This window comes from Panulirus ornatus, chromosome 47 (genome assembly GCF_036320965.1).
Source record: "Panulirus ornatus isolate Po-2019 chromosome 47, ASM3632096v1, whole genome shotgun sequence".
Taxonomy (NCBI): Eukaryota; Metazoa; Arthropoda; class Malacostraca; order Decapoda; family Palinuridae; genus Panulirus; species Panulirus ornatus.
This window is the reverse complement of record NC_092270.1, coordinates 8,120,074-8,139,983: the sequence shown is the minus strand read 5'-3', so window position 1 is coordinate 8,139,983 and position 19,910 is coordinate 8,120,074. Positions and strand designations below refer to the sequence as shown.

The following is a 19,910-nucleotide window of genomic DNA, read 5'->3' as shown; positions in this document are numbered from 1 at the left end:
GGCCCGCCGGCTCAGACCAATTTACCATCTATTACCGCAGAAATGAGCTCGACCGCCTCACGTCAACCCTGTTGATCCGGGCTAAGGCGGTCGCTGGGGAGGCCATAAGCCAGGTCGAAGATGGCTACAGCAGGGGACCTACTGCAGCCGCCCCGCTGGGGAGGCCATAAGCCAGGTCGAAGATGGCTACAGCAGGGGACCTACTGCAGCCGCCCCGCTGGGGAGGCCACAAGCCAGGTCGAAGATGGCTACAGCAGGGGACCTACTGCAGCCGCCCCGCTGGGGAGGCCATAAGCCAGGTCGAAGATGGCTACAGCAGGGGACCTACTGCAGCCGACCCCAACCCCCACGGGAGGGCAACAACACCGTGGCCCGAAAACAAGACTACATGAATCTACGCGAACGCCAGAGGAACACTTTACTTATAAAAGTAACACTGGCTTACTACTATTCTACTACAGACACTACAAGGAGGGTTTCCAGTGAAGTAATTACTTACAAGTACTTTACGAGGAGATTCTGCCCCTGTGGCAGAGGTTAGCGCGTAGTGCTCGCCGCAGGATGATGGTGTTACGATGTGAGAGTAGTGCTAGCAAGTGTGATGTATTATGAGATGGAGAGAGAGACTCTGTGTGTTCTTGTGGACTGGAAACAAGGAGCCCCAAGTGTGGAGTGAAGCAGAAAAAAAAAAGACAGCTACCTGGGCCAGAGGAATGAAACTTGACAGCCACTGAAGTGCTGGGCGCACGGCGCTACCCGTTGCTCACCCTACCGACACACCAAGGCGGGGTATTACCTCCCTGGTCAGTGGCTGTGTACCAATTAGTTACCTCACACAAGGGAGGGCTACTGGTTAGTACAGGGGAGAATACAGGAGAGTATAAGGGAGAATACAGGAGAGTACAAGGGAGAATACAGGAGAGCACAAGGGAAAATACATGAGAGTACAAGAATACATGAGAATTCAGAAGAGTACAAGGGAGAATACAGAAGAGTACAAGGGAGAATACAGGAGAGTACAAGGGAGAATACATGAGAGTACAAGGGAGAATACATGAAAGTACAAGAATACATGAGAATACAAGGGAGAATACAGAAGAGTACAAGGGAGAATACAGGAGAGTACAGGGGTAAATACAGGAAAGTACAAGGGAGAATACAGGAGAGTACAAGGGAGAATACAGAAGAGTACAAGGGAGAATACAGGAGAGTACAGGGGTAAATACAGGAAAGTACAAGGGAGAATACAGGAGAGTACAAGGAAGAATACAAAGAACACAAGAGTACAAGGGAGAATACAGGATAATACAAGAGAGTACAAGGGAGAATACAAGAGAGAACAAGGGAGGATACAAGAGAGTACAAAGGAGAATACAGGAGAGTACAAGGGAGGATACAAGAGAGTACAAAGGAGAATACAGGAGAGTACAAGGGAGACAGGCCGCAGACAGATGCACAGGAGACGTGGCGCATCCTAGTAACGACCATTCTCATCACTAGAACATGAGCCGGAGGTCAGGTGTCATGCACAAATGCCCCGATCAAGACTTCCCCTTCCACCGATTCATGACACGGGTCAGAGAAAGACGTACAATTTTTCAGGTTTGTTTTGGAGTAAGTGGAATATATATATGCCCTTTTAAAGGGGTTAGTAGAAGGGAGGAGGAGGAGGAGGAGGAGGAGGAGGAGGAGGAGGAGGAGGAGGAGTGGGTGGGTGGGTTGGAGGAGTAGGTGGGTTGGAGTGGGTTGGAGTGGTATGTGGGTTGGAGGAGTGGGTGGGTTGGAGTGGGTATGTGGGTTGGAGGAGTGGGTGGGTTGGAGGAGGAGGAGGAGGAAGAGGAAGAAGAAGAGGAAGAGGAAGAGGAGGAGGAGGAGGAGGAGTGGGTGGGTTGGAGGAGGAGTGGGTGGGTTGGAGGAGGAGTGGGTGGGTTGGAGTGGGTGTGTGGGTTGGAGGAGTGGGTGGGTTGGAGGAGGAGGAAGAGGAAGAGGAAGAGGAGGAGGAGCACACTGCACCCACCACTCCAAGACAAGACATGACAGGTAGAGAACATTCTGTCAGCCGGACGCTTAATGAAGACCGTCAGTGAGGAGCGGCCTGAACACTGTGGGCACCATCGGGGAGGTGGAGGAGGAGGAGGAGGTGCCCTTAACAGTGGGTGGCAGACTCACTCACTCACTCCCGAGACAGCTGACACCGCCCATCTCAACAACCTGTCCAATTCTACCGTAACCCCAAAGTCCCTCCCTCCCATGGCCTAACACCCACCCTCTCGTCACTCGGCCTCCCAACACAGACACACACACACACACACACACACGCAGCTGGAACCATGCTCTTCCCTTCCCCCCCCCCGTGTGGCCTTGCCCCACACCCCCAATAACCCACCCTAGGCGTCACATTCTGTCCCTCTCACACACACCTGGCACCCACCACCAAACCCACAGTGCCCTGGTCTTTGCGCGGGCCCCCCTCCACCCACCCGTGGCCCTAAACTAACCGTCCACAGGTGCCACAATCTGCTCCCCCCCCCCAACCCCTCCACAGCCGCCACCACATCCACTTAGAAACCAGCCAATTCCACCAACAACACCCCCACCCACCTCCCTCCCTCCCCCGCCTCTAGAAATCAGGTTAGGGAGGGCAGCGCTGCCAAGCCACACCGCAGACTATATATTTCTACGTATGGAAATAGCAAAGGCAGGCCGGGGGGCCCCAGCCTCCGTGGACGAGGGAGCAGGCGGAGGGAGAAACAGGGGCCGGCCACCACTCCACCTGTAAAGTTTAATGGCTGTTAACCCCCTCACCCGTTTCCTGTTAGTAACAATAGTGGCACTTAGGGGTTTCCCTCCACTCTCTCTGCATTCTGTGATTCTGCCCTCCTTTTGGCACTGCTGCCACAACGCAGAGAGCGGCTAATCTCTCTCTCTCTCTCTCTCTCTCTCTCTCTCTCTCTCTCTCTCTCTCTCTCTCTCTCTCTCTCTCTGTAGCCAGCGGCGGCGAGGCGGGCCAGCCACAAGCCTAAAAGATATTAAGTTATCCCTACAGCTGGGACACTCACTGGTCTTCCGTGATACCCCCGCCCTCGGGCGAGATGATGATAACATACAGAAAACGCCATTGTTCCCCGTATAATGGCTCTAACCTGAGATCAGGTCCCCTCTGAGCGGTAAATAAAAAAATAAATAAATTGAAAACGTTCCCCCCCCCCCTCGCCAAACGTTAGCGTCTGTGGATAAACGTCCAGTGTTTCGTGCGAACGTTACCTTGTGGTGGTTGGGGGGGATGAGAGACGGGAGGAGGGTGGATGGACAATCCACACATATACCCATCACCTCCTCCCCCTCACCACCCGTGTTGGCTGCGGAGTCCATCTCTACTTTACGACCTGTAATTATCCTGTGCACCCACTCCAACACCGAAGCCTTTATATACACTTCATAAACTGTTGAACATTACAGCCGGGCGCAGCGTAGCGCAGTCCATTAGTTGAGCATTACCGCCTGAGCGCAGCGTAGCGTAGTCCCATTAGATGAGCATTACCGCCGAGCGCAGCGTAGCGTAGTCCCATTAGATGAGCATTACCGCCCGAGCGCAGCGTAGCGTAGTCCCATTAGATGAGCATTACCGCCGAGCGCAGCGTAGCGTAGTCCCATTAGATGAGCATTACCGCCGAGCGCAGCGTAGCGTAGTCCCATTAGATGAGCATTACCGCCCCAGCGCAGCGTAGCGTAGTCCCATTAGATGAGCATTACCGCCCGAGCGCAGCGTAGCGCAGTCCCATAAGACAGGTTTGAGCAATACCGCCCGAGCGCAGCGTAGCGCAGTCCCATAAGACAGGTTTGAGCATTACCGCCGAGCGCAGCGTAGCGTAGTCCCATTAGATGAGCATTACCGCCGAGCGCAGCGTAGCGTAGTCCCATTAGATGAGCATTACCACCGAGCGCAGTCCCATAAGACAGGTTCAGCAATACCGCCCGAGCGCAGCGTAACGTACTCTTACACATTACATTACCTCCACACAAAAAAAAATACACAACGAATTACCTCTGTGTGTGTGTCTCTCTCAACAAAATACAAAATACATCTACAACACCGTATTGATAATACGTACAAAATGCTATATCCAATACACAATAAATCTATGTATAAAAAATATAGACAACATTATTGCCACCGGGGTTGACGTGCTGTCAGTGGATTGAAGCAGGGCATGTGAGGCGTCTGGGGTAAACCGTGGAAAGGCTGTGTAGGTATGTATATTTGCGTGTGTGGACGTATGTATATACATGTGTATGGGGGGGGGGTTGGGCCATTTCTTTCGTCTGTTTCCTTGCGCTACCTCGCAAACGCGGGAGACAGCGACAAAGTAAAATAAAAATATTATTGCCACTGTATTCGGTACAGTACTCGCTATGTTAACATAGTTATCACAGACAAACGAACCACGGCGCCAGGATGTATAAACACAGCACATCCTGCTATACAATTCAACATGGCATCAGGGGGTTGTTTTCTTACCTCGGCAAAAACTAAACTGGCGGATCCTGGTATATATATATATATAAAAAAAAAAAACATTTCAACAAGTAACATCCATCACCAGAGGTGCGACCTGCCAACACACACACACACACACACACACAAATAAATACCGAGACTGTTACTTTATCTGAGGGAAAAAAAATAATTTGTCCCTCTCTACATAACATTAAGGGAGACCCACAGCACATTAAGGGAGACCCACAGCACATTAAGGGAGACCCACAGCACATTAAGGGAGACCCACAGCACATTAAGGGAGACCCACAGCACATTAAGGGAGACCCACAGCACATTCAGGGAGACCCACAGCACATTAAGGGAGACCCACAGCACATTAAGGGAGACCCACAGCACATTAAGGGAGACCCACAGCACATTCAGGGAGACCCACAGCACATTAAGGGAGACCCACAGCACATTAAGGGAGACCCACAGCACATTAAGGGAGACCCACAGCACATTAAGAGAGACCCACAGCACATTAAGGGAGACCCACAGCACATTAAGGGAGACCCACAGCACATTAAGGGAGACCCACAGCACATTAAGGGAGACCCACAGTACATTAAGAGAGACCCACAGCACATTAAGGGAGACCCACAGCAAGTCGAACACCCGGTATCTGTCATGGAAGCAAAAACCCAGTTGAAGGTTTTAAGTGACGAAGACGCGTTCGAGGAAAATACATCGAACCCGGGAGGGTCACTGGGTTATGCGTGGCCACGTCAGCTGCACCATATCCAGGCCTCGTCACACACACACACACACACACACACACACACACACACACACACACACACTATCCCGTTCCACATCCTCAACTGCATATATTCAAGGCCCTCCCGTCATCTACTTACACCCGTCTACTATCGCAAACAAATGACAAATTAAACCACACACACAAAATATACTGAAGCCAAATACCTCTACGATCATACCCATCTACATACAATACCCATACTCATGGGGACTCTACTACCCTGTAGACTGTTATGTACTGAATAACTTTGGTCAACACAACCCACTTCTTGGAACTGGCACATGTCTATCTATATTTGCATTCGTCGTGTGGCACATGTCTATCTATATTTGCATTCGTCTGCACACACACACACACACACACACACACACACACACACACACACAACACATATCTACAACTATATGCGTAAACAGGAACTGACTTTTCAACACGTCCAGCCTCTCTTGATGACGCGTCGCATGGAGTGGTGACCAGGCCAAGAAGAAGAAAGAAAAAAAAAAGAGGTTTTGACCGCGAAATCAGAACCAGGTTGGGCGCGTGCCGCTCGAGAGAGAGAGAGAGAGAGAGAGAGAGAGAGAGAGAGAGAGAGAGAGAGAGAGAGAGAGAGAGAGAGAGAGAGAGCCAGCCGCCAGGCAGGCTCCCATTCACTCCCACAATACTAGCTTCATTACTTGCCCGTCATAGGCCCTCAACAGCCTATTACAACACTTCCATCACAGCGGCCTCGACCGCCGGCGGCATATCGCATCATCGTCATCCACACCACCCCGGCCGTTCGTCCACTCCAGCCGCCTCTCGCCCCCACACAACCCATCCTCGCGACACGGGGTAACCACTCTTCGTCACAACGCGACAAGGGGTAACCACTCTTCGTAACAACGCGACAAGGGGGGGTAACCACTCTTCGTCACAACGCGACAAGGGGGTAACCACTCTTCGTAACAACGCGACAAGGGGGGTAACCACTCTTCGTCACAACGCGACAAGGGGGGGTAACCACTCTTCGTCACAACGCGACAAGGGGTAACCACTCTTCGTCACAACGCGACAAGGGGGGGTAACCACTCTTCGTCACAACGCGACAAGGGGGTAACCACTCTTCGTAACAACGCGACAAGGGGTAACCACTCTTCGTAACAACGTGACAAGGGGTAACCACTCTTCGTCACAACGCGACAAGGGGGTAACCACTCTTCGTCACAACGCGACAAGGGGTAACCACTCTTCGTCACAACGCGACAAGGGGGGGTAACCACTCTTCGTCACAACGCGACAAGGGGGTAACCACTCTTCGTAACAACGCGACAAGGGGTAACCACTCTTCGTAACAACGCGACAAGGGGGGGTAACCACTCTTCGTCACAACGCGACAAGGGGGTAACCACTCTTTTCGTAACACAGTTCTAAACTACCTCTGTTACTGCAGTGGAACTACTGGCAAGTTCAAGAGCGTCACGCTGACCCCTGGTTGAACCCTACAGCAGCTGACATCATCACAACACATGACCACATTCACACAAACCCTAAATACGGAACACAAACACACAAGTCGGGAGACTTAAATAAATACAATTCCCCTTTGCGACGACTGAAACTCAAAGGAGCAAAACATGTCACGTTTAGCCGACGCGATGTTTCAGCGAGAGAGGAAAGAAAGGGTTAAGACGGGTACAATAATAGCGCTTCTGTATATAATTGGCGACCCGTCTCTCCCTCTGTCCGTTATCCGAGAACCGTCTACAATGCTGAGTAGAGGAGGGGGGGACTGACGGCAAAGGGGAGGGGAGGAGGGGAAAACTGTTTAGGGCGCTGAGTAAAAAGACGGAACTGTTTTGAGTGCTGACTCTCACTCAGCAAGGTACCAACGTCCACCTTTCCTAGCGTCTGGCGCGTCGTTATATGCACCCGGGACCCAGGCGCTGGTTCATCACAGCTTCCCTACGTGTGCGGCGTGACTGGCGCACGCCATATAAACCTAGGGGCAAGCTCCTTGGGGGGAGAGCGGGCGACGGGCGAGCGGGCGACGGGCGGGCGGGCGGGCGGGCGGCGCGACGTGCCTCAGGTCGAGTGAGTGCCTCATCATTCCATCCTCTCGCGTCAATCTGGCCACCATAGGGGTGCTCGGGATATGACCCCCCCCAAGCCCGAGGGTTACGCAAGCCACCCTCTGGCCCAACGCTCGCGTGGACTGGGGTGCAGCACCTAGTCTTGGTCTAGGGCAATATCCTGAAGGCGTGCCATCTCACGACATATGCCGATACTCATAACTTGGACGTAGCCTCCACAACCCCTTCAAGAAGACACGTAAATATCTAAAGAAAAAAAAATATTCTATTTCATACATGAGGCGGGGAAGGGAAGGGGGGGAAGAGAGAGAGACACACCATAACAGAAGGCTAACGGGGGTCACGTGAGGGGGTGGGTGTGTGTGTGTCCGTGTGCCATAAAACACAAAGTCAAGTATACGTCTAGCCCGACGCCCCCCTTGGCCCAAGCAACACAAGCACTGCCTTTGTCTGCCCGTCAGTTCCTGTCGCAGGCAAGACAACGCACACAGTCGTACGAGCACTGTATGTGCAACAAGGCCGTAATTCTTATATATATATATATATATATATATATATATATATATATATATATATATATATATATATATATATATATACCAAAACCCATCCTGACTGAAGAATGAAACAATATACGTGACCACACCTGGCCAGCAATACACTAGGTGAAGCAGCCACACACACACACACACACACACACACACTGCTATGATAACAAGCCATTCTCGCTGGTCTGCACCGGCGGCGGTGGCGGGATGAGGGAGGCAGAATGTGAAGCGTCGGCTATGTTATGGCGGTGTGAGGAAGCCACCACACACACACACACACACACTTCTGACTCACCAACACCTAGTATCCTCTCTCTCTCTCTCTCCTCTCTCTCTCTCTCTCTCTCTCTCTCTCTCTCTCTCTCTCTCTCTCTCTCTCTCTCTCTAACATCAAGAGAGCAAACAACGAAACCTTACACACCTCGAAGCTTCAACTATAAACAACGGCCCCGAATCACACACACACACACACACACACACACACACACACACCAACGAGAATGCGCTAAACAAAGGCAGTCGACCAAATCCGGGAGAGACCAACAAAATTATTTCCCCCCACAGCTTAAAAGTCAAACCATGGCACCTAAAACATTCTACAAACAAAATAAAATAGAAGGTACACCTCGATGTCCACCCAAACTTCTCATAATGCTATTAAGAAAACAAAAAATCGATACCACCAAACCCATTTTCTTTTACGACACCGACGCACACACCTGACCAGATACGTCGGTATGAGGTTAGCAGTGAAGGAAATGCACTGGAGACAATGACACTACTTACACCAGCAAGATACGAAAATACGAGAATAATTATCTATAATCTATCGTGAAGATACTGTTCACACTAAGGCTATCTATATACTAAAAACACACACGACTCGCCGTTCCTTTAAGCTATATATATATATATATATATATATATATATATATATATATATATATATATATATATATATATACACACACACACACACACACACATATACTAAAAGCACGACGCACCATTCTTTTAGAGCAACGATATTATCGATTAAGAAGTAACATATGACCCCACTATATATCGGCTAAAATATGGCTACATAATCAAAGATATACTTTTTTTTTTTGAACTCTAGTCCCCTCGGGCTCTGCCACCAAACACAGTAACCAGCAGTTGTAACATCAACCAAATATATTTTCCATTCAACCCTTCTTACAAAACTACCATGTCCAATATATTCTCCCTACGTAACATGTTCCCGACGGCTGATATGCTGGGAGAAGTAGTGGAAAGAAGAGCCCTCTGCCCTAACTATCAATACAGGTCAGCCATGTGCTAAGATCCGCTCCCACTTCGTCCTCCTCCAACAGGATCACCTCCGTCGTAAACCATCGTGGCTCTCGCCGCCCGCTCCTCTCCGTCCACATTATCTGACCTCCCAGCGCAATCATTTCCCCAGGGTACTCTTGAACCATCTCTTCCTCCCACACAAGATTACTCCCATCCCTACGCCTCCCTCGCAACTGCTCACTGCAAGATGAGATAGAGGAAGGATTCTCCCTCCTCCTCATCCTCCTCACCCTCCCCACCTTAAATCTTTCCTCCCCAGACGTCTCATCCGTCTCCATCCCCCTCGTTCCATTCCACCCTCTCCCTACACACACACACACACACACACCAAAAAAATCAATGTCCACTTCTTCACAGCAACCTGGCTGGCTGACCTTTCGACGGCGTTCAGTTGGCCCTGACACACGCTCCCACACCTCCCTCACCCCCACCTTCTCTCCTTGCTGTTTACGCTTCCATACCAACGGGCAACATCCCCCTATTCCCCACCGTAAACCTCCACAGGACTCACCGTTATCCAGGGGGGGTCTCTGCCTTACGCTTCCTTTATTCCACCCTCCTGCTTTACTTCCCTTATTCATTTTTTTTTTTTACCTCAATCATCTCACCCTCCCTTCCCTTAACCCTTCTTCATCATCTCACCTGTCCCCCTCCCCTACACATAACCTTTCCTTTCCCCCTCCCCTACACATCCGTGGGACAGGAAGAGCAGCAAGAGCAAGCACCCTTGATACGTAATTAGTTCTCCCTCCGTACTGGGTAGTTGGGAAGAGGACACGGAGAGGGAGTTCGGCAAGGGAAGGTACAGGAGGGAAGAGACCCAGTGAGGCACGGCTGACTACCGTGGTCAACACTACTAGCATGGTATACAGGAGGACGTTGTACTCCCTGGCCCAGATCGACCGACTGGTGACTGACCCTTGGCTCACCCAGTGACAGTGACCCTCGTTGACCCAGAGAAGAGCGGTGACCCTTTGCGGTGACCCAGTGACGAAGTGTGACCCCCCTTCCCCCCAACCTCTTCCTGACTTCGACAAAGTGACATCCAGCCAGCTGACCCACGAATAAACACTGACCTTAGGCCAGCTGACCCTACAGAGACCTTAAAAAAAAGATACAACAACCAAAGGCCATAACATGAAATCAATAAAAAAATACACCATAAGATTACGTAAAGAATTACTTTTATACTGTAAGATCAGTGGATGAATGGAATAAACCGAATTATGAAACTGAGAGTGTACACTACACAGCTTAGACAGGTCTTAAAAAGCTATAATACAAGCGGAAAAGGATCCAACACATGGGCCCCCACGAGTGAAAAAACACTTCCCCGTACAGGGCAAACAGGTAATTACACACACCGTGGCACAGCGGTTAGGTGTTGCTGGCCGCCAATCTCACGGGCGCAGGTTCCAGCACCGCACAGGGCAGCCAACAGCTAGCGAACAGCCAACTCAGCTGTTCATCTCCACCCTCCCCTTCGCCCCCAACCTACCCCCTCTCGTTGATGAATGGGTGCCAGGCACAAACTGGGCTGTGCGGTTGATGCGTGTACATACACAAGAGCAAGCCATGTGTGCATTAAGCCAACACACCAGTAACTCAAACAGTAATCATATACATACACACATAAACAACACTACACAGGTGTTGCCTACACAAAGGCACGCTCGTCGGAGATAATGGATTTACAGTGAGAGAGAGAGAGAGAGAGAGAGAGAGAGAGAGAGAGAGAGAGAGAGAGAGAGAGAGAGAGAGACTGTAAAGAGAACGCTGGAAAGACGGATGATCACTGAGATGAATATGAAATACCAAACAAAGAGAGAGAACGACAGGAAGCTGGAGATGGGGGAATGAATGGGTGGAGAAGCACAGGAGGCATGAACTCCAGTGAAAGAGAGACAAAAGCACACAAAATGGAGAAAAAGTACACAACGGTAATTAATGAATTGCAAACAGAGAAAGAAAGGGTAAATGGAGACACAAGGATAAAACTTGAATATTTTCCCCAAACAGTAAAAAGAGAGAAATCCATTTTCTGCCAAAAATACAAGAAAAGCGGGGGCCCTCAGTTCCTACCTCCCCAACTCCTAATGTACATAAACCTTGAGCAAGCAGGAACCCCCTTCTTCAACATAAGCAAGTGTACTAACACCCACATCAGTAAAAAGCAAGTGTACTAACACCCACAGCAGTAAAAAGCAAGTGCCTACAGTCCTGTAAGAACCCTGCACAACTGTATCCCCAATGCAGATGGAAATACAACAGTGTAGCAAGTAAAAAACTAAACAGGTCTTTCCAAGGTGCTGGGTTCACACACTGGCTTAATGCATTTCTTATCTACTTCTGGTCATGACCTGAAACAGCTTAAACTTTGTAATTTACAATATTACATTTAAGTTAGAGGAAAAACTGTCCATACTTTACACTTATGTTAAAAGATTTGATCTCAAATGTCATTATAAAGAGAGAAAAGTGTCAAGAATCAAAGACGTACTGTACCCTAAAGTTCCACTAAGAGGGGCGATGGAACAACCCAGCTGAGCACGCGTACGCCACTTCAAATTACCCAATTCTCTCACTCTCACATTTACCAATCCTGGTGCAACTCTCATCTCAGTTTGAAATAAAACTGGTGTGCCATTGAAAAAGGGACAAATCTTTAAAGCAAATCCAGTAATAAAAAATGGTTCATGTATCCTAACCCTAACAAAGGAAATCATGACTTCCTGATTTATCATCCTAACCTAACACCAGAACCATAGGAATCACATATTATACACAAATGTGTGGTACAAGTCCTAAAACAGGATATGATGTGATGGTGAAGGTCATCATTAAACCAATATAGATAATGAGGTGACATAAAGTCATTCCAAATTTTCCATAAAAAAGAAATGAAGGTCATCTTTAACAAACAAAAACAACAACACCAAATGTTACCCTAGACACAACGATTAAATTTGAAGCTCATGCTAAAGATCCCACAAGGAAAAAAACGTCACATCCAATATGTCAAAAAATATAAATCCCAATATGTCAAAAAATATAAATTGATAAAGATCCTCCAAACGATATATACAGGAAACTAACAAAGATCATTATCAGTACAATGAAGGAAATAAACTATTCATATTTGTCTACTTAGGAGCCGTCAGTGTTATTCACGAGAACTTGACAACAATGGGGAATCTTTAATGATGTAATAAACACTCAATTTCATGCAAAACTCGTATTAATACTATAGCATAGCTAACTATCATTCCTACATTTCTAAGCTAGCCATCACAAAAAATAAATGATCAAACTAATCTGGCTTTTACGCTTTGCAAATATGTACTTCAATGCATACAATAATGCACTGATAAAAAAAAAATCACAACAGGAGAGCAATACTATCCATTCCCCTGGAAATCTCCAGTTGTTACTCAACAAGAATGTTGGATGCACCATGCCCTCAGGCACACGTAGCCCCCACAGCCTGTGGTCCAATCTCATCCACCAATTGCCACAAACTATGGTCTCAGCTCTCCTCCTATGTTAGAGCTCTAACCAGAGCCTATAATCTCACAATATACCTGTCACTGAGGATGATCTCAGGCCTAATTTCCAAGTTTCCCATAGCATTACCGTACATACTCCATTATCTCAAGAGTTATCAATCAAACAAACTTTAGCTAATTCCCTATACTTTATCCAAAAAACCCTATGGTTAAGGAAAAAAAACACTTGACTTTTTCTGTCCACTTAATGCTTAACCTGCCTAGCCAAGCAGCCTAAAGGCCTCCATAGGGTAGGTAGTCAGGAAGGCTCACCATAAAATTTCTAAACAATAAGTTGGAAATAAGCCTCCCAATTTGACAAGCTATGAACATGGCAAGGCATCTTAGTAACTTTCACACCATTATGGTATCATGCCTTCAAGTTAATTAACCTAAGTATTCCAACTCATTTGGTCTAAAACATTTTCTGAAGTCAAGATTATCTGCTGGCAATAACGGCATGTCCTGATGTCCTCTGCCCCTTAACATTTATTCAGCATCTTCGCTTTCAGCCTAGAATGAAAATAAATAAATAACTTCCCTTGACCAAGCAGCCCTGTAAGCATATGTACATCTAACTGTGATAATACAAAGACTATCAACATAAATGTTAACAGTAGCATCTTTTTTTAAAGTATAAACAGGTGGTCTTCAATTTTCTATACAACAGTGTAACATCCTTAAATGTCTGATGTGAAGTGCTTTTACTGTACAGGTATACTCGAAATGTCAGCAGTTTTAATTTCTTCCATATTTTTGGTAGGTTTACAAAACATCCCCACAAGTTAACAAGTGCTAATTCAAATGTCCATCATGCCCATTCATGCTGGGCCCAATTGTTGCTTCACACACATTAGTGCTTACAATGGAGCAGTCACTATGCATAAATGCTTGTTTACCCATAAATGGATTTTCAGTGTACTACATTCTCTTGATAGTAAACGAGTGAGTAGTGCAACGGTAACCTCTGCTAGAAGACATGAGAGAAATGCTTAATTACATTGTGCAGATGCCGCAAGACCCAACTATTGCACCCTAGAGGCCAAGGAGGTGGCACACAATGATGATCCAAACTTTGAGTGAAGCACAGTGTTCTTTAATTTCAATCAGGTTATGCAGTGCTGCAGAGGTTTAGACAGAGCACTGGACAAAAGGGCAGCAAAGGAAAATCCCCACCTACTCCAGCCAAGTTCATTCAACCTCCAACTACCCAGTATCCTCTCAAGTTATTTCAGGACTCTAAGTTTTGTTTGTGCTTGGACAGAGCTCAATTCACCAACTAATTATGACCCAGTCAGCATACTTTTCCTAGCTTCCATACCATTAACTGCAAGCCCCTGCAACATTAAGAGCACTCTGAGCAAATGAGCCCGAACAGATGCTACAGTCACCATATTGAACAATGACACCATATTTTACAGTTTAAGCAAAATTTTCTGCTTTGAACATACAGTATCTTGCTACTCTTCTAAAAAAATGAATTATCAACATGCATGCAAGTCATATCTACAATATAAAAAAGTATCGGATGAAAATTTGAGTTAATTTTGGCCAGCACCAAAAGTAACAGTTATTTCCATGAGAAGGTAAGTTTTCAAGTTAAAGATTTCCAAGAATTACTGAGGTGTTTTCAAACACATCGTTGTTAACTTACTGCATTTTCAGAGAATTCATGTATGTTTGAACTCATGCAGAAATGATGAAAGTCAATTTACCCTTTTAACATTCTTGACATTCTACGATGAAGAAACTAGACATAACACATTCACAGAAAGGCTCATTTACACAATTTACTTCAAGCAAATAATTATAATTTAAAAGTTAAATTCCCACGCAATTACCTTAGAACTTTATAAAATGGAAAAAAATATCTAACTTTACGTGAAATATTCTTTAACTCTTTCAAATACCACATCTACAAAAGATAAACCTATGGCACTGCAGTCTATATCTCAGCAGATCTGCTAACCCTCATAAGGTCAGAAGAATAATCCTTTTCATCAAAAAATATACCAGTAAAGGATTGAGCTAAATGAGGTTCTTTAATCCTCTAAGGCTCAGTTCTGGAAACGCTACCTCGCTCATAAAGGAAACAGCATGCACACATGAAAGAACAAGTACAGTATGATGAAACGTAAACTTTTCTTTCAAATACATAATCAAAGTTCAGTTCAGTCATAATTTTCATATCAATATAATGAGTAGCATCAAATCGAAATCAACAATATTCAAAACTTCTTAGTTTTCAATATGACACAATCAATTATATCACTCACACATAATTCAAAATCATACAAATTTGAAAAAAAAGTAATCTAAACCATGCTTATGACAAATAATCTTTTTGACAATGATCTTCATGGAAAATGTAAAACATAAAGATGTATAATCAAGAAGAAAGTGTACAAATGAAACCAAGAGAAGAGGTGACAAGTAAGTTTCAACCATAAGAAATAAATCTTCACATTACCTTGATTGGTCCCTTATGAAGAATTTGTTTGGTCTCTGTAAAAACAGAAAAAGACATTAACATCTGATACACAGTTCACAAAATTATCACAAAATTTATGCATAACATGACAAAACTGAAAGCTTAGCAATGCTCTAGTACCAGCTGATATCCAAATATAACCTTAAAACAACTCTTTTGGATATACTTTGATTAAATACAACCTTTCCAAACTCATCCCCTATTAACGAACTTTCTAAACTCATCCCTTATTTCAGTTACAAAGCACGCAAACACTAAATGCCCTGCCAACATCATGATTCATGATGTAAATCATAGGTTAATAGACACTATGTGCAACAACATACCAAAATACAATCTTTCTTAATGCTCCACTAAGGCAACCACTTGAACTTTGGATATGTCTTACTATAACAAAGTAATGGTGCAAATGTTTATATATCTATCCTGTCACTACAACATAAATTTCTTCCATACATTGGTCAATATATGTGGAGATGCCAAGGAACCCAGTAAAAGATCAACACCTTCACATTACGTAATATTCTTTGTCACCGTGTCATTCTTAAAAAGAAATGGATATTATGGATAACAACCCATAGTAATCCTATATGCATATGACAAAATGATTTTCAAAAATACGACATATCCCACTATGTATGTCTGAAAATACTCTTGGAGTAATCTTATGCAGCCAAAGCAGCATCAGTGAAATATAAACAAAGTCTCACCAAGTCAAGTTGTGTCAAATTTTATTTGAAAAGTCACATTCTTGTTAACTGCAATGACAAGCTTAATATCTTCTTACAATATTTGAGAACCTCCAACAAAGAATGTAAATTAGATATTAGGAATGTTGCAGCAAACGGGGTTAAATATGGCAATAGCAATACAAGAGAAAATGTGCTTTTAAGGGTCTCTGTAAACATTAAAATCTACCAAATTCCAAATGAATACCATAATAAAAGTTATAATGAAACCATATAAAAGTCTTCAGAAGCAATAGAGAAATGCAGACTAGGGTTTATATATATGAGGCATGTGTAGGAGTGGTAGTTCAATGTATAAAATACCCGAGTGCCACCTGGGAAGACATGCCAACACCAGAATGTGTGGCAAAAGCTTGCTATTGGTAAGCCTAACCTAATCAAGTCTACCCAAATCAAACCCAACCCACAGTACAAATTGTCAGTAGAGGACAGTGTTGTCTAATCAACCTCACCTAACCCTCAACCAAACAGGTTCAACTATCATGCCCCCTTACCCCAGCCAACATCAAGACATCCCACTGATGTTTGACACAATAATTCAAAAAATCTAGCTAGCCACTCTCTGACATCTACTGGACAGTAATTTCTTAAAGAAAGTATTCCCCCCTCACCTTCTTCATCCATTTTATGATATTTTCAATAGCTTTTCTTCTATATGGCATGTTAAACAATTGCTAATAAGGTGGCAAAACTAAACTATGTTTGTCCCCAACATTTGTCTTAACTTGGTAAATTGTTTCCAGACTTTGAAATTAATTCTGGGTCTAAACCTGTAATTTCGGCTAGGAATACTAAATTGGAGCTTATTTAGCAATTTAATATTTCATTTTTTTCACCACACAGAAAACCAGATAACTGCAATAACATCACTTAATAAACTGTACCATACCCTAACCACTAACACAGAACTCATTTACCAGAATAGAAACTGGACTGCAGGAGGGTTGCAAACATACCTGTATTTTGAGAAAGGCTGACCAGGAAAGAGTACGTAAAGGAAATCTGAAGAGGTTGTGCCAAAATGGTGAGAAGTGAGGACAGGCTGACTATGAGAGCAAACATGTCAGAAATGGATGGAACAAGAAAGGACAGACAACCAAAGAGGAAGCAAAAGCCTGAAATAAGATATACTTCAAGTGCTTGTAGCAATATGGTACGCAATAGGTCTTTTGCTGTCTGGGAGCTTAACCCGGTCATTGGAGGCAGTAAGGAGAAATGAGAAGTCTGCAAGGTTTGGCTCTGCATAGACGACTCAGGTTTCTCCATAGTGAACAAGAGTGTGTGTATAGGCAAATTAAGCTGCACCTTGTCCTTTCCTAGTCCTAACCCCTCTATGTAGGAAATGGAGTAAGAATGAAAAAGTACTTTATTTTACTGATAATCAAAACCGAAAAATAGTTATTGCATATTATAAAGATAACAGTAAGCATTGCATTGTCTGGCATTCAGTTTCACCAACCAACACATAAGTTCATTTCATTAGCACAAACCCCTTCTACACCCAATGCCTCATATAAATACACCCTTGTATCACATATAAATAACCTTGTTCCACCTATCACCATTACTTCTTTAAATGTGTATACCTAAGAGGTATATATAATTTCAATATGACATTTATTCAGTTTTTGGCCATGTCAACGGCGGCGACTGGGAAGGTCATATAAAAATTCTTCCTATTACAACTTCCACTATTCATGGCAACATCATCTCGATGTCATCTACTGCCTTTCATGCACATAATGGCTTCATTAGGGTTCACAATGCTTTCATTTAAGCAAAGTGGTTCTTTTTCCAGTACTTCAATGGACCTGTTTATTAAGGTTCACTGGTCTGCACCCCCCCCCCCCCCCCCACGTGCCTGAACTCGGCCCTGGGTACAAAACTGTGGTTGACCCTACCACCTCAGATTATCATTCCCTTTTATAATAATTCATTAATATCATAATTATAAACCAAAATGCAACGATTTCAATGAGCTGTGCTTCCCTCGGCAAGGGGAATTATCACTCCAGCGATCATGGGATCTCGGGGGGAGTCACATGGAAATGGTTTGCCCTTAACATAGCCACTTTCTCCTAAATTAGCCGTTATGTTTTATTATTATAAAGTAAATCATGGCACTTCGAGAGTGGGAAGATTCTTTCCGTGCCAGGCGAAATTATCGTGGCATCCCAAGGCTTGGAAGACAAAGGAAGACGTGGAGGTACGAGTTTGAAGAGGCAGAGTAGCGAGGGCGGACGGCCTCTCTAACCCTCACGTTCTCCCCATTTCCCTTCCTCCAACGACATCGGGCCTCATGACACTCTCTCCGGCAGTAAGACCCGCTCTCGCTTACCCTGACGGGAGTGCCTTTAGCCGCCAGGGAAGCCAAGACACGGCAAATTGCATGAAACTCACCTAATCCGGACCAGCAAAACACGAATCCCCGCCTCAACACATCACAACAAACATGGCCGCCGTGCGCAACCAGGGCACGCAGCGGCCTTGCTCCCTGCCACTGCTAATTACCGCACCTCCCCACGCTTATCATCCTTTCTTGATGGCCGGGGAACAATAGAAATAAAATACTATTTTCTGGTAGCAAGACGGCTGGCTGAATACTTCGGCCTGGAAGAGAGAAGATTCACGAATATCGATTTTTCTTCATTATGTTGCGCACTCCAGCCAACCACCTGCGCCGCTCCGCCACCAGCCCGCCAAACTTAAACGACGAACTTCTTAAGATGAACATATTTTCTCTCATTGTATGCCCTGTTCTTACTACGTACCTTTGTACGTCTAATGGCAATGGCTTCATTATGAACCGATGACTACAGTCATTAGAAATCAGTTCACAGATTATGGTATAACTTGGTTTATTAGAAAAAGACATATTATGGTGAGAAAAACCACGTATCTTTATGATCATGATATTATCAATGTATAAACTTCAAGATCTTGAGTATCCTACCACAGGCATTCAATCCCTGACTGCACTATTAACAGGCTGTGGAAAAAGTAATCCTTGTCAAGGGGAACTAGTCGCCTCGAGTCGACTTATCATATTAGGCAGAGAGGAGGAGTCTGGGCTGTCCAAAACCCAAGGGCATGACAAAGCCAAAGACCTCAAACATTTTTTTGTTTTTTTTCTGTAATTAATCCAACTGTTGATTTACAAGTAGATTGTTTACATAATCTCTACCGTTTCTACAATACTGAGTAACAGGGGGCCTGAATATTAACGGCGCCACTACACAGGCAAATATGGAAAGAGAGCAATTTAGGTCACCTTATCTTCACCCCTCACTATCTTCAACCCTAACCTCACGTTCACCACGCCTACAGGTTGCAAGATGCCACGTGGGCTGAGGTCCTGGCTGGCGATGATTGTGCTAATTATGTGCGGGGAAGTACGAATAAGGTCAGGTTGTACAGTGGTTCAGATTCCTCTCCCTCACATTGGCCTATGGGATGTGCTGCTGTGACTGGCGACTGACCCCTGTGGTACCAGTAGCACTCGGCACTTTGGTAACATCTCAGTATTTATCATACTATACAATAATGTAAGCAAAATTTGCAGAGTGCCAGCATTTACTTTTTCAGTTAATTTTATCAATAATCTACTTTTTGAACCTTTCAGAGAACTGGTCGCTATCAGTTATTCTTTATTGTCTCATCCATAGTAGGGATTCTCATTATCTCTCTTTCTGCAGCTCTCTTATTTCTGGTACCATCTTTGTTACCCTCAAGATCTTTTCTGCTGGCTCTATTGCCTTCTTCAGTTGTGGTGACCACTAGTTTTTGCCATACGTAGGACGTGAATAGGTTAGTAAATGTTTCCTTATTTACATACTTTAATGCAACTGTTTGCAATCAGAATTTATCTTT

At 45.1% G+C, this 19,910-nt stretch overlaps 1 protein-coding gene across 2 annotated transcripts in view; it reads right to left on the bottom strand.

Moving 5' to 3' along the window:
- The window catches only part of LOC139763508 (heterogeneous nuclear ribonucleoprotein K-like), a 430,043-nt gene extending 411,480 nt beyond the window's left edge, over nucleotides 1-18,563 (bottom strand). For both annotated transcript variants that reach the window (XR_011716173.1, XM_071689654.1), the window contains exons 1-2: nucleotides 18,441-18,563; nucleotides 15,271-15,305 (exon numbers count right to left, since the gene is read on the bottom strand). The gene's annotated coding sequence lies outside the window, so the exon portion shown is untranslated. The remainder of the gene's footprint in view (nucleotides 1-15,270; nucleotides 15,306-18,440) is intronic.
- Between the last annotated feature and the right edge of the window lie 1,347 nt (nucleotides 18,564-19,910).